This window comes from Scyliorhinus torazame, chromosome 5 (genome assembly GCF_047496885.1).
Source record: "Scyliorhinus torazame isolate Kashiwa2021f chromosome 5, sScyTor2.1, whole genome shotgun sequence".
Classification (NCBI taxonomy): domain Eukaryota; kingdom Metazoa; phylum Chordata; class Chondrichthyes; order Carcharhiniformes; family Scyliorhinidae; genus Scyliorhinus; species Scyliorhinus torazame.
In genome coordinates this window covers 171,165,633-171,181,511 of record NC_092711.1, presented here as the reverse complement: position 1 = coordinate 171,181,511, position 15,879 = coordinate 171,165,633, and the positions used below count along the sequence as shown (strand labels likewise).

Sequence of the window (15,879 nt, the reverse complement as noted above, 5' to 3'; positions counted from 1 at the left end):
AAAGGAGGCAGTCGAGACACTGATGGGTTAAACGTTGACAGTGAGGTATTTGATAGGCTGAATTTACTGAAAATCGGTAAGTTACCAGAACCGGATGAGACAGATTTAAGGATACGGAGTTTATATTAACTACAAAGGAGAAGAACACAGCAGGAGAACAGCAGAGGTTACAGAGATAGGGAGGGTCACAGGGGCTGAAGGAGGTTGCAGAATTCAGGAGTGTTGTAGGGGTAGACAATGTTACAGAGATAGAGAGGGTCGTCGGGGCTAAAATAATTTTTACACAGAGAGGGAAACCTATATGGATAGCAGGATGCTGGGGACAGAGGGAGGGCTGTGGGGGATGTACGGTTGTGCATGAAGGTCCCTCCTTCTCAATGTTGCCCCTCACCTGAGGAATGGTAATCCTCAGGTTAAATCACCACAAGTTAGCTCTCCCCCTCAAAGGGGAAAGCAGCCTGTGGTCATCTGCAACTATTGTGACTTACTTACTTTACTGTAGGGGAGGGAACTATTATAGAGATAGGGAAGGTTGTAGGGGCTGTATGATGTATGAAAGTTCAGGTGGGGTGTAACATCAATAGGAGGTTTCAAAGATAGGAAGCGTTGTAGGGGTGGGAGGAAGCTACAGAGATAGGAAGCGTTGTAGGGATGGGAGGAAGCTACAGAGATAGGAAGCGTTGTAGGGATGGGAGGAAGCTACAGAGATAGAGAGAGTTGTAGGGGCTGGAGGATGTGACAGAGACAGGGAGAATTGTACAGTTGAGAGAAGGTAACAGGCATGGTGTGGTATTAAGAGTCTCAACACAGTAACTGGGATGGAGAGAGTTTTATGGCTATTGGGATTATCAGACAAGGGAGCAATTGAGGGGATACAGCAATAGTGAGTATTTTTAGAGGCTGGGGAAGATTACAGCACTGTGTGCATTGTGGGGGCATCGAGGATTTAACAGAAAAAAAGAGGTTGGAGGGGGTTAAAGTGGTTTCAGGGATAAGGTAGGGTTGCAGGGGCTTTAGGGTTGCAGCATCTGGAGGAGATTGCTGTAATTTGATGTGCTATCTAAGAGCTGAGCTAACGGATGTTATGGAAAGTGGAGGGGATGTAGGAACTGAAGAATATTACAACGATGAACAGGGTTATACCTCTTAATGAGGTTGGAGAAATAGGGATAGTTTTGGGATTGGAGGAGGTCACAGAGATAGGAAGGGTTGTAGGAGCTGGAAGATATAGGATGTAGCCTCTGAATGACAAACTCAGATCAGAAGGGGCGAAGGTTTAGTGGATCGTAAAGAGAACTGGAGGATTCTAGTGGGAGGAAAATGTGAGATTGATGGGGATCGTTGCAGAGATTGGAATTGGTAACAGAGATAGGGCGAGTTAGATGGTCTGGATGTACCGAGAGAGATAGGGCGCGGGGTTCTGCGGTTCCCCAGCCGTGTGGTTCTCGGCGGCGCGCCATTCGCCGGCGGCGGGATTCTTTTTGTTTAAATATTGTATTGGAGGCATTTTCAAATATATACTTAACAAAGAAGAAAAACACAAAACAACCATGGCAACAGCGAACAGCCACAGCATCCTTACCGCCACCACCCCCCCCAGAAATCTCCCCCCTCACCTCAACTTGGTGCCACCCCAGGCCTTCCCCACACCCCCCCCCCCCGTTTTTTTAAAAGAAACATTTTATTGAGGTATTTCTTTGGCATTGTAACAGCAACAAAATAACAATGTACATAACAAGGAAAATATTAACCTAGTGCAAATACCACCTCCCTCTCCCACAGGTTCAACAATTACTTACCCCCCTAATCTACGCGAGCCTAACCCCCTCCCCCCCCTTCTGCTGACGATTAATTCTCCGCGAAGTCGACGAATGGTTGCCACCTCCGGGTGAACCCTAACAGAGACACTCTCTTGGCAAACTTAATTTTCTCCAGGCAGAGGAAGCCAGCCATGTCCAAAAGCCAGGTCTCCGATTTCGGGGGCTTTGAGTCCCTCCATGCCAGTAATATCCGCCTCCGGGCTACCAGGGAAGCAAAGGCCAGAACATCCGCCTCTTTCTCCTCCTGGATTCCCGGATCCGGCGACAACCCGAAAATCGCCACCTCTGGACTCATTGCCACCCTCGTATTTAATACCTTGGACATGACGTCGGCAAACCCCTGCCAAAATCCCCTCAGCCTTGGACATGCCCAGAACATGTGGACATGGTTCACTGGCCCCCGCACACATTTCACACACCTGTCCTCCACCCCAAAGAATCTGCTCATCCGAGCCACTGTCATGTGGGCCGGTGAACGACCTTAAATTGGATCCGGCTGAGCCGGGCACATGTTGCGGTCGCGTTGACCCGACTCAACGCGTCTGCCCAAAGGCTCTCCTCTAACTCACCCCCCAGCTCCTCCTCCCACGTTTGCTTCAGCTCCTCAGTCTGCGTCTCCTCCGATCCCATAAGCTCTTTATATATGTCCGAGGCGCTTCCCTCTCCTATCCATCCTCTAGAAACCACCCTATCCTGAATCCCCCTTAGCGGCAGGAGTGGGAAGGTTGGTACCTGCTTCCGCAAAAAGTCCCGCACCTGCAGATATCGAAATTCATTTCCCCCCGCCAATGCAAACTTCTCCACCAGCGCCCTCATACTCGGAAAACTCCCCTCTATAAACATGTCGCCCATCCAAAGGCTCTCCTCTAACTCTCCCCCCAGCTCCTCCTCCCACGTTTGCTTTGGCTCCTCAGTCTGCGTCTCCTCCGATCCCATAAGCTCTTTATATATGTCCGAGGCGCTTCCCTCTCCTATCCATCCTTTCGAAACCACCCTATCCTGAATCCCCCTTAGCGGCAGGAGTGGGAAGGTTGGTACGTGCTTCCGCAAAAAGTCCCGCACCTGCAGATATCGAAATTCATTTCCCCCCGCCAATGCAAACTTCTCCACCAGCGCCCTCATACTCGGAAAACTCCCCTCTATAAACATGTCGCCCATCCTCTCGATCCCCGCTCTCCGCCAAATTCGGAACCCCCCTGTCCATCCTCCCCGGGGCAAAGCAGTGATTATCGCAGTTTGTGGACCACACCGATGCCCCCTCTGCTTCCACATGTCTCCTTCACTCCCCCCAGACTCTCAGGCCGCCACCACCACTCGGACTGGTGGAGTACCGCGCTGGCGGGAATGGTAGAGGCGCTGTTACCAACGCCCCCAGACTTGTGCCCTTGCAAGAAACCGCCTCCATGCGCACCCACGCCAGCTTCCCCCCCACCAGTCACCTCCTCACCATGGCTATGTTAGCCGCCCAGTAATAACTGCTGAAATTCGGCAGCGCCAGCTCACGATCCCCCCGACTCCACTCGCGGGGACTTGCCCCCCACACAAAGCCCACAATAACTTTATTGACCCGCTGAAAAAAGGACTGCGGGATGAAGATGGGGAGGCATTGAAAAATGAATAGGAATCTTGGGAGGACCGTCATTTTTACCGTTTAATCTCTGCCCGCCAGAGACAACGGGAGCGCATCCCATTTCCGGATCCCTCCTTCATCTGATCCTCCAGCCGGGCCAAATTCTATTTAGTCGCAAATCCATTGCCACTCGGATACCTAGGTACCTGAAACTGTCCCCTACCACTCTGAATGGCAGATCCCGCAGTCGTCTCTCCTGATCTCTCGCCTGGACCACAAACATCTTGCTCTTCCCCATATTGAGCTTATACCCCGAAACCATCCTGGATGACCTGCATCAACTGCTCCGATGGTCGCAGCGCCGCCACCCCAGGCGTCCGGTCCTCGGCCATGCTGTCTCCTGCTGCAGCTTCAACACAGCTCCTGGCTAACTTTTTATTTCTGCCTTTTCGTGCATTTCTGGTTCTTTGCTCCATACACGAATACGTGGAAACGGTGCCCAATTGATTCAGCCTTTGAATTTACCGTTTAAAACCAGAAAGAAGTCCACGGGATAGGTCCAAAAGTCCGACCAGAGCGGGAGCCACCAAATGTGCAACTTACTCCTTCATAGCCGCCACCGGAGGTCTCCCTCCATAGCCGCCACCGGAAGTCCAGAGTTGGTGAATTGGCCACTCTACATTGCTCCTTAATTGGAAAGAATGAATTGGGTACTCTAAATTAAAAAAAAAAAACACTCCTGTCTCTGCCTGGAATGGACCCACATTGGTCTTTGCTAATCTTTTCCTTTTCACAATCCTATAGGAGCTTTTCCAGTCGTTTTTTATGTTTATCGTTCTCATATTCTATTTTCTCTTTATCAGTTTCTTGATCCTCCTTTGCTGAATTCTCAAACAAGTTCTCAATCCTCAGGCTTACGACTATTTTGGCCACTTTATGAGTCTCCTCCATTGATCTAATGGAATCTTTAACATTTCTTGTTAGCCACGGTTGCATCACTTTTCCTGTTGGATTTTTGCTCCTTAAAGGAATCTATGTTTGTTGTATTTGTGTGAAATAAGAGTCGCCAAAGTCCCAGAGGACCAGAGTCTGCTTTGCCCTCTTGAAAGAGAGAGAGAGCTGACTGGTGGTGATTGAATCTGACGGTCAGCACACCTCAGGCAAGGGGCAATGTTGAAAAGGTGGGGCCTTCATGGATAACCTCAGCCGGTACGGGAGTTGAACCCCCTGATGTTGGAGTCGCTTTGCATCACAAACCAGCCATCCAGCCAACTGAGTTAATTCTCCCTGGTGTGAACTCGTTGGTGTTTCCGCAGGTTGGATAACGTGGTGATGGCCTTCTCACACGGAGAGCAGGTGAACGGCCTCTCCCCAGTGTGAACTCGCTGGTGTGTCTGCAGGCTGGATAACTCAGACAATTTATTTCCACACTGAGAGCAGGTGAACAGCCTCTCCCCAGTGTGAATTCGCTGATGTCTCCACAGGTGAGAGAAACCGTGGATATGTGGGGACTGCAGGTGGGATAACTGAGTGACTCCCTTCCCACACTGAGAGCAGGTGAACGGCCTCTCCCCAGTGTGAACTTGCTGGTGTATCTGCAGGTTGGATGAGGAAATGAATCCCTTCCCACACTGAGAGCAGGTGAACGGCCACTTGCCGCTATGAACTCGCTCGTGTATCTGCAGGCTGATCAACTGAATGAATCCCTCCCCACACTGAGAGCAGGTGAATGGTCTCTCTCCAGTGTGAACTCACTGGTGTGTCCGCAGACTGGATAACTGACTGAATCCTTTCTCACACTGAGAGCAGGTGAACGGCCTCTCCCCGGTGTGAACTCGCTGGTGTGTCTGCAGGTCAGAATACTGAGTGAATCCCTTCTCACACTGAGAGCAGGTGAAGGGCCTCGCCCCAGTGTGACTGCGTCGATGAATCTCCAGCACAGATGGGACTCTGAATCCCTTCCCACAGTCCCCACATTTCCATCGTTTCTCCATATTTTGGGTCTCCTCGTGTCTCTCCAGGGCGGACAATCAGTTGACGCCTTGTTGACACACAGAACACGTGTACGGTCTCTCCCCGCTGTGAATGGTGTGATGTTTTTTTCAGGCTGTGTAACTGGTTAAAGCTCTTTCCACAGTCAGTGCTCTGGAACACTCTCAGTCGGGTGTGTGTGTCTTGGTGCTTTTCCAGTCATCCTGATGTTCAAAATCTTCTCAAGCTGACAGACGAGGCAAACATTTCTCCTTCTAGATTCAAAGTCCGATGACGTTCAGGCCCTGATGAATCGAGTGACCCAGTCTGATCGAGACGTTTAGTTTGAGATATCTGTCTGTAATTCCTCCTTTTCTAATATCTTGTAAAAACAATTTACAAAAGACATCAGTGTCAGTACAGCAGAAATTAAGAACAGACGGGGACTTAGGTTGCGACATGTCGAGAGCAGCCGCATATGAGGCAGCTCTCATCCGGGGACTTTGTTTTCCATCTTTCTCCGGCCTCTCCCCAGTGTGAACTCACTGGTGTGTCTGCAGGCTGGATAACTCAGAGAATTTATTTCCACACTGAGAGCTGGTGAACAGCCTCTCCCCAGTGTGAACTTGCTGATGTGCTGATGTCTCCGCAGGTGAGATAACTGAGTGAATCACTTCCCACCCTGAGCAGTTGAACGGCCTCTCCCCAGTGTGAACTCGCTGGTGTGTCTGTAGGCGGGATAACACAGTGAATCCCTCCCGACACTGAGCACAGGTGAACGGCCTCTCCCCGGTGTGAATGCGTCGATTAATCTCAAGTTGAGATGGTGCATTGAATCCCTTCCCACAGTCCCCACATATCCGCGGTTTCTCCATGTTTTGTGTCTCTCCAGGTCAGAAAATTAGTTGGAAGTCTCGTTCACATGTGTCACGCCCCGCTGTGAATGGCACAATGTTGATTCATGCGGGGGGGGGGGGGGGGGGGGGGGGGGATTTTAGTGCTTTTCCAGTCACAATGATGTTTAAAATCCTTTTGAGGCTGTCAGATTAGGCAAACAGTTCTTCTTCCCTTGTAGATTCAAAGGCTGATGATAGTCAGATCCCAGGGAATCTGGTGACTCTGTCAGATCGAGACGTTACGTTTGAGATTTCAGTCTGTAATTCCTCCTCTTCTCATATCCTGTAAAAGGAGTTTACAAAAGACATCACTGTAAGCACAGGATAGAAATTCAGAACAGACAATTCTAGTTCCTGGAGAACATTCTTTCCTCTCTCATTCCCCAATACCGAGTCTCTAACGCCTCTTTCTCCATGTCTTCAGGGAGCGGACTTGGAGGGGCAGAGTCTCGGAGCAGTCAGTGTAAAGACCTTTCCTCGGGGATTCACGGCCTAGTTTCCAGGGAGTGGACTGAGAGGTCCGGATTTTCGGAGCTCAATGAAAAAACCTTTCCTTGGGGATTCACGGCCTACTCGCTAGGGTGTGATTTTGGAGCCGGAATTTGAATACCTTACGTTGGGAATGCGCTGCCCAGTCTCCAGGTAACGGATCGGAGCTGGAGGACTGAGAGCCGCCTGGTCCTCCAGCCAATCAGAGTGAATGAGAGGCGGGGCTGGATGACTGAGAGCCGACTGGTCCTCCAGCCAATCAGAGATAATGAGGGGCGGGCCTGGAGGACTGAGACTGCCGCTTGGCCCTCCAGCCAGTCAGAGTTAATGAGGATGGAGGACTGTGTCAACCATTTGAGTGAATGAGGGGCGGGACTGGAGGACTGAGACAGATGCATGGTCCTCCAGCACGCAGTGAATGAGGGGCGGGTCTGGAGGACTCAGAGAGCCGCTCGGTCCTCCAGTCAATCAGAGAGAATGAGGGGCGGGGCTAGAGGACGGAGATAGCCACTCGGTCCTTCAGCCAGTCAGAGTGAATGAGGGGCGGGGTCTAACCTTATTGTTTCCCCTCCCCATCCTCCACTCACTGAACAAATATTTTGGGCATTAACTTGAGCCTGGACCTGGGAAAGAATTTCCCGAACCAGGATCAGGGAGCTGACAACTATTCATCAGGTTTTGCGGCTCCACAGAGTATTTCCAAATCTTTCCACCCACCTCCTTAGTTTTGCTCGGGCTTTCCAAAACGAACAGGCCCATTATTCCGAATGCGCATGCTCCAAACACCGACAATTCCGCTTGTGGCCCAACGTCGACCGGTAATGCGCATGTCCATAACAGAGAGGCAGCTGCGCATGTGCAGAGACCCACCCCCCCGCCCTGACTTCCCGCTGAAATGTTGACGAAAGGAAAGAGTGGGCCACCGGAAGGACTTTTGCCCTTCAGCCAATCAGAGCGCGGGCTTTGTGTGAATGAATATTGAGCTTTACCCAGACTGATACTTCCTCTTGTCTTCAACGTCTGTGAGTAAAACAGTTTATTTTCTCCCCCTTTCCATTTATTTTCTCATTCTGATCTTTAATTGGTGACTTGCAGCAACCGAAGGGAAAGGAAGTGAATCCAGGGAGGGTGCAGACTCTGCAAAGGTTGGCCCAGGTCTCTCTCTCTGAAAGACATTGACATCCTTTGCTCCCTCAGCTTGACACATTTATTTGTCTGGCTAAAATGATGGTACCTTTTATGATTCGCCAGACCCGAGAACACCAAGCTCACCTGTCTGCCACCCCCGAGAACAAAACCACACAACCTAGTCAGATGTCCCCTGTCAAGCTCCACTTAACACAGGAGGAGGTTGTGTTGACCCTGTACAGTCTCACTCCACACCCCCTCCACAGAAACCAGATCCAATTCCCCCTTCCACTTTCTCCTCACCTCATTCAGTGGAGCTTGCTCTGCAGACTGTAGATATCTGAAATCCTACCCTCACCCACGTCAGCAAGAGATAGAATCCAAATCATCAGAGACGGCAGGGGTGCTAAAGGAAACGCCGAGATCTCCTTACGTAGGAAATCATGCATCTAAGAAAATTAGAGCTCGCGAGTTGTAATTTTTCCACCAGTTCATCAAAACCAATAAACCTGCCGTTCACAAACAAGTCACCAAACTTATCCAGAGCTTCCCTCCTCCAGGACCTAAATCTAAATCCGTAGGCAAAAAGTGGTGAGTCCCATAGAGAGGGGCCAACAACAATATTGAGCTGAGCCAATAGCGTTGCCTGAACTGTCTCCAAACCCTCAGTGTAGCCACCACCACAGGGCTCAAGGTACATTTCATAGGAGAAAACGGAAGCAAGGCATTAACCAAGGCCCATAAACTGGACCCTGACAAGTGCCTGTCTCCATCTGCCCCCATATAGAATTCAGATCTCTGAATAACCCCAGCACCCTTTCAATATTGGCTGCCCAATAATAGAACAAAGAAAAGTACAGCACAGGAACAGGCCTTTCGGCCCTCCAAGCCTGTGCCGACCATGCTGCCCGACTAAACTACAATCTTCTACACTTCCTGGGTCCGTATCCCTCTATTCCCATCCTATTCATGTATTTGTCAAGACGCCCCTTAAATGTCACTATCGTCCCTGCTTCCACCACCTCCTCCGGTAGTGAGTTCCAGGCACCCACTACCCTCTGTGTAAAAAAACTTGCCTCGTACATCTACTCTAAACCTTGCCCCTCGCACCTTAAACCTATGCCCCCGAGTAATTGACCCCTCTACCCTGGGGAAAAGCCTCTGACTATCCACTCTGTCTATGCCCCTCACAATTTTGTAGATCTCTATCAGATCGCCCTTCAACCTCCGTCGTTCCAGTGAGAACAAACCAAGTTTATTCAACCGCTCCTCATAGCTAATGCTCTCCATACCAGGCAACATTCTGGTACATCTCTTCTGCACCCTCTCTAAAGCCTCCACATCCGTCTGGTAGTGTGGCGACCAGAATTGAACACTATACTCCAAGTGTGGCCTAACTAAGGTTCTATACAGCTGCAACATGACTTGCCAATTCTTATACTCAATGCCCCGGCCAATGAAGGCAAGCATACTGTATGCCTTCTTGACTACCTTCTCCACCTGTGTTGCCCCTTTCAGTGACCTGTGTGGACCTGTACACCTAGATCTCTCTGACTTTCAATACTCTTGAGGGGTCTACCATTCACTGTATATTCCCTACCTGCATTAGACCTTCCAAAATGCATTACCTCACATTTGTTCGGATTAAACTCCATCTGCCATCTCTCCGCCCAAGTCTCCAAAACAATCTAAATCCTGCTGTATCCTCTGACAGTCCTCATCGCTATCCGCAATTCCACCAACCTTTGTGTCGTCTGCAAACTTACTAATCAGACAGGTTACATTTCCTCCAAATCATTTATATATACTACAAACAGCAAAGGTCCCAGCACTGATCCCTGCGGAACACCACTAGTCACAGCCCTCCAATTAGAAAAGCATCCTTCCATTGCTACTCTCTGCCTTCTATGACCTAGCCAGTTCTGTATCCACCTTGCCAGCTCACTCCTGATCCCGTGTGACTTCACCTTTTGTACTAGTCTACCATGAGGGACCTTGTCAAAGGCCTTACTGAAGTCCATATAGACAACATCCACTGCCCTACCTGCATCAATCATCTTAGTGACCTCCTCGAAAAACTCTATCAAGTTAGTGAGACATGACCTCACCTTCACAAAACCATGCTGCCTCTCACTAATACGTCCATTTGCTTCCAAATGGGAGTAGATCCTGTCTCGAAGAATTCTCTCCAGTAATTTCCCTATCACTGACGGAACGCTCACCAGCCTGTAGTTCCCTGGATTATCCTTGCTACCCTTCTTAAACAGATGAAATATGGCTAAGCCTGTCTCTCTCTCTCTCTGCAGGAATGTCCTGCAAATCCTCGGGGTCCTTCCCACCCAAATGAAAGAAGTAATCAGCGTATTGATTTTAACATTGGATGATTTGTGAAGAAAGATAAAAGATAGGGAGACATTGGAAAAGAAACAGCAACCTCGGAAGGATGTTCATGTTAACCATCTGAACCCTGTCAGCCAAAGACAGTGGGAGGTTGCCACCTCTGCAAATCTGCCCTGACCTCATTCACCAGCCGAGCAAACTGACATTTCTGAAGAGAGGCCCACTCGTGGGCTACCTGGATTCCCAGATAACCAAGCTGGATCTGGCAAGGTTAAAAGGCAACATCCCCAGGTCAGCCCCCCTCTCTGGGGGATCACCAGATAATATGAGCTCTTGTCCGGATTTACTCTGTACCCAGAAAAGGAGTCAAAACTCCACAAAAGCTTCATTATCTCATCCATCATGGAGACTAGGTCCGTGATATAAAGAAGCAGATCATCTGCATACAGGGACACCCTGTGCTCTCTCCCTCGCCTCTCTAACCCTGTCCATCACCCGGAAAACCTCAACATAGTAGCCAATGGCTTTATTCATAGTATTATCGAATTCCTACAGTACAGAAGGAGGCAATTCGGCCCATCAAGTCTGCACCGCCCCTCTGAAAGAGCATCCTACCTAGGCCCACACCTCTACCCTATTCCTGTAACCCAACCATCCCCTTTTGGACACTAGGGGGATGTTTATCATGGCCGTTCCACCTCACCTGAACATCTTTGGACTGTGGGAGGAAACCGGAGCTCCAGGAGGAAACCCACCCAGATACGAGGAGAAAGGGCAAACTCCACACAGACAGTCACCCAAGGCTGGAATTGAACCCGGGTCCATGGTGCTGTGAGGCAGCAGTGCTAACCACTGTGCCACCATGCCACCCCAAGGCAAACAGAAGCAGAGACAGTGGGCAACACTGCCTTGTGCCCCTATCCAACTGAAAATAACCTGAGCTCAGCATATTTGTATAAACACTAGTGGTGGGAGGCCTTTATAACAACGGATCCAAGGTATGAATTTCTGCCCCCCAATCTGCTCCATGAAGTTAGATGGGTTCTTGATTAATAAGGGGATCAGGGGTTATGGGGAGAACGCAGGAGAATGGGGATGAGAAAATATCAGCCATGATTGAATGGCGGAGCAGACTCGATGGGCCGAGTGGCCTAATTCTGCTCCTATGTCATATGGTCTTATGAAAGTCACCACCACTCTGGCCACCCGAAGGAATCACAGACCTGGGCATAGATCGGTCAGACTAGGATCCAAAACACAATTAAAGTCTCCCCCCAAGATTAGCTGATGTGTGTCCAAGTCAGGAATAGAGGTCAGTAATTTATTAATATAAATTGTGATCGTCCCAATTCGGAGTGGACACATGTACTGGGACTATCAAGGTGCCCACGAAAGACCCACTGACAATCACGTGTCTCCCATTCGGATCTGTCAGAATTCGAAAAGCTGAAAAAGAAACGCTTTTACTTATCAACACTGCGGTCCCCTGGGACCTACATCTGTCCCACCCAAGACTTCCGTAACCGTGTCTGATCCTGACCCGCAAATGGCTCTCCTGCAAAAACACCACATCCGCATTCAAACTCTTCACATAAGCGAATATCCCTGATCTCTTCACTAGACCGTTCAACCCCCTCACATCCTCACATTCCAAATGGCCAGTCGGATTGAGGGTTTACCCCCACCCACCCCGTACCCCAGTCAGCCATATCCACCAAAAGAGATCATTCTAAAATGACTGAAAAAGTATCGGCATCGAGCCCACCTGAGTCGGCCACCAGGCCCCCAACAAAACAGAGCAAAGAGCAAGCTGTAGTCACTGTCGATAAACCCTCCCCATCCCCCAGCTCCCCATCCCCCAGCTCCCCATCCCCCAGCTCCCCATCCCCCAGCTCCCCATCCCCCAGCTCCCCATCCCCCAGCTCCCCATCTCCCAGCTCCCCATCCCCCAGCTCCCCATCCCCCAGCTCCTCATCCTCCAGCTCCCCATCCCCCAGCTCCCCATCCCATCCCCCAGCTCCCCATCCCCCCATCCCCCAGCTCCCCATCCCCCCATCCCCCAGCTCCCCATCCCCCAGCTCCCCATCCCCCAGCTCCCCATCCCCCAGCTCCCCATGCCCCAGCTCCCCATGCCCCAGCTCCCCATGCCCCAGCTCCCCATCCCCCAGCTCCCCATCCCCCAGCTCCCCATCCCCCAGCTCCCCATCCCCCAGCTCTCCATCCCCCAGCTCTCCATCCCCCAGCTCTCCATCCCCCATCTCCCCGTCTCTCATTAAAACCACAACCAAAAGCCCGAAGAACCCCCCCAGACCCTTAGCTCAACAATCCTTGCTCAACAATCCTTAACGCCAAACAGAACCAACACACTCAGCCCATAATCTAAAACCTATACTATGTTAATGAGCTGCAGTTACCCCCACCACTTCGTTCCCATTAACTACCTTCTTCAGCTCGCAGGGCAACTCCCCCCCGGGGCATATAAAACTGAGTAACCATAACAACCCCCCCCCTCCCACCTGCACCCAACTTTAAATAAAGGAAACCCCCACCCCCACAAAAAAACAGTCAAATACAAACTGGTACAAGAAACCCCAACAAGACCCCAAAACCACAATCCCGCTCCAAAAACAACAAGACCCCATATATAATACAAAAATACCGAGCCTGAGCTTCCTCACAAAAGCATCGGCATCATCCAGCGCCTCAAAAGTAGTGGTCTTTTGAATTAAAACTCACTGGGAGGTGTGCTGGGTAAACCACCCCAAACCGAACACCACGTATGAAAAGTGCAGCCTTGGCCTTGATAAATGCCGCCCTCTTTTTTGGCAGCTCCGCCCCCACATCCTGATGGGGCCTGATGGCATGGCTATCCCATTTGTAGTTACGGTGATCATTCGCCCACCTCAGGACTCGTTCCTTATCCCGGTAACTGTGGAACCTGACGGTAATTGCCAGAGGTGGCTCTCCTGGGCAAGGCGTCTGACAGAGCGAGTGATGGGCCCCATCCAGCTCAGGAAGGAACAACTGTTCACCCTCCCCACCATCTTCCCAAACATCCTGGACGTGTATTCAGTCGGGTGCGGGCCCTCCAATCCCTCCAGCAGCCCCATAACGCGAAGAGTTTGTCTCCTGAAGTGATTCTCTAAGTCGTCTACTTTGGCACATAGAGATTTGTTATTATCAGCCAAAAGACCATCTTAGCCTCTAAAGAGACAATCTGCTTGCTCTTCATCGAAAGAGCCACCCCCATGCCCTGCACCCTTTACCGTTTATCAATTGAATAGGAGCTGGGGGCTCCTCGGTTGATATAGGGAAATCCTTGGAGATAGTCGGCTGTTGTTAAGATGCCCATGAGCATCTCAACTGACAACACTATAACTTTCGCTTCGGCAGCAGCCGCCGCCATTTTGTTTCCAATGAGCCTGGAAAAGAATCTGAATCGGATGACAATTCTTTGCCCGCTGGCTTCTTCAAACTTGGTTTCTTGGACATTTCCACAGTAATTGAGCTTTATCCCATTGACAAATTTGAAATATCCCCAAACCCCCTCAAAGACCGGGTGAAAAAGATGGAAAACAAAGTCCCCGGATGAGAGCTGCCTCATATGCGGCCGCTCCCGACATGTCGCAACCGGAAGTCCCCGTGTGTTCTGAGTTTCTGTCCTGTACTGACACTGATGTGTTTTGTAAATTGTTTTTACAGGATATTAGAAAAGGAGGAATTACAGACAGATATCTCAAACTAAGCGTCTCGATCAGACTGAGTCACTCGATTCATCAGGGCATGAACATCATCGGACTTTGAATCTAGAAGGAGAAATGTTTGCCTCGTCTGTTGGCTTGAGAAGATTTTAAAACATCAGTGTGACTGGAAAAGCACCGAGACACACACACCCGAGTGAGAGTGTTCCAGAGCACTGACTGTGGAAAGAGCTCTAATCAGTTACACAGCCTGAAAAAACAGCAGGAAGAGACCGTACACGTGTTCTGTGTGTGAACAAGGCGTCAACTGATTGTCCGCCCTGGAGAGACACAAATAGACCCAAAATATGGAGAAACGATGGAAATGTGGGGACTGTGGGAAGGGATTCAGAGTCCCATCTGCGCTGGAGATTCATCGACGCATTCACACTGGGGAGAGGCCATTCACCTGCTCTCAGTGTGGGAAAGGATTCATTTCCTCATCCAACCTGCAGAGACACCAGCGAGTTTACACAGGGGAGAGGCCGTTTGCCTGCTCCCAGTGTGGGAAGGGATTCACTCAGTTATCCCACCTGCAGATACACCAGCGAGTTCACACTGGGGAGAGGCCGTTCACCTGCTCTCAGTGTGGGAAGACATTCACTTTGTTATCCAACCTGCGGGCACACCGTCGAGTTCACACTGGGGAGAAGCCATTCGCCTGCTCTCATTGTAGGAAGGGATTCACTCGGTTATCCAACCTACAGAGACACCAGCGAGTTCACACTGGGGAGAAGCCATTCACCTGCTCTCCGTGTGGGAAGGGATTCACTCAGTTATCCCATCTGCAGGCACATCAGCGAGTTCACACTGGGGAGAGTTTGTTCACCTGCTCTGAATGTGGGAAGGGATTCCGTGATTCATCGCAGCTTCTGAGACACAAACAAGTTCACAAGTGATTACAGGGGTTGGATTCTGCTGTTAGTGTTGCTACTCTCAATTACATCCAGGACTACATTTTGTTCATTCTGACAGTTGGTCAATGGGGATGGTTGTCGAGTTTTCTCTGCTGGACTGGCCGGTCTCACGACTTTGACTCCAGTGGGCTGTTGCTCTTCGAGCCTTGTTGCGAATACCTGGTTTCAAATTTCACAAGGATCACAGATTGAAAGTTGGTTTGGAAGTTGGAAGATGTTTCCTTCCCATTTCTGTTTGGATCCCCCTAAAGCATGCCACCTTGCCATGGAGATGGGCCATGGAGGGTACATGGTTCTTTTGTTTAATTTATCTCTTGTGTTTCTCACAGAAGAAAATGATCAAGGTATGGGGCAGGTTGTCTGACATGGACTGAGAAACAACATTAAATGGTGTGATTGGAGACAGGCAATAACTAATATTTCAGGGGATTGGTTAGCTCAGTTGGCTGGATGGCTGGTTTGTGATACTGAGCGACACCAACAGCGTGGGTTCAACTGCCGTACCGGCTGAGGCCATCCATGAAGGCCCCGCCTCCTCAACATTGTCCCTCGTCTGAGGTGTGGTGACCGTGGTGACCGTCAGATTAAATCACCACCAGTCAGCTCACTCTCTCCCTCACAAAGGGGGATGCTCGTATGGAATTCTGACAATGGTACCAGCCAGTAACAAGGTTAAGATAAGTGAGTTATGTATACACGAGACCCAAGGATGGTCGATGAGGGGGTCTGGAAGGCATCATGAGTTCATGAGTAACCCCCTAGCTGTCCATGAGCTGATCACGCAATTCCCTGCTGCCCAGTAACCACTTTCATTGGGTCTACCAGTCAATGTGTGTAATCTACAGTCATTGTGATTGGGTCGTTTCCGGCTGAGTTGGGCTGACTAACTATTTGAAATTGTATAAATGATGATGATTCCCTTTGTTCAGTGGAGAGGTATCTGCCTTTGCCCAGAGGCTTACTCCCCGCCGGTGTTACAACAATAAACTGTTTGGTGTTTGAAGCAGA

General features: G+C 50.2%; 1 long non-coding RNA gene across 1 annotated transcript; it reads left to right on the top strand.

Moving 5' to 3' along the window:
• Positions 1-7,591: 7,591 nt before the first annotated feature.
• Positions 7,592-15,879, top strand: LOC140420662 (uncharacterized). The gene is made up of 3 exons (XR_011946502.1): positions 7,592-7,768; positions 10,181-11,212; positions 13,917-15,879. It is a non-coding gene; the product is annotated as an uncharacterized lncRNA (long non-coding RNA).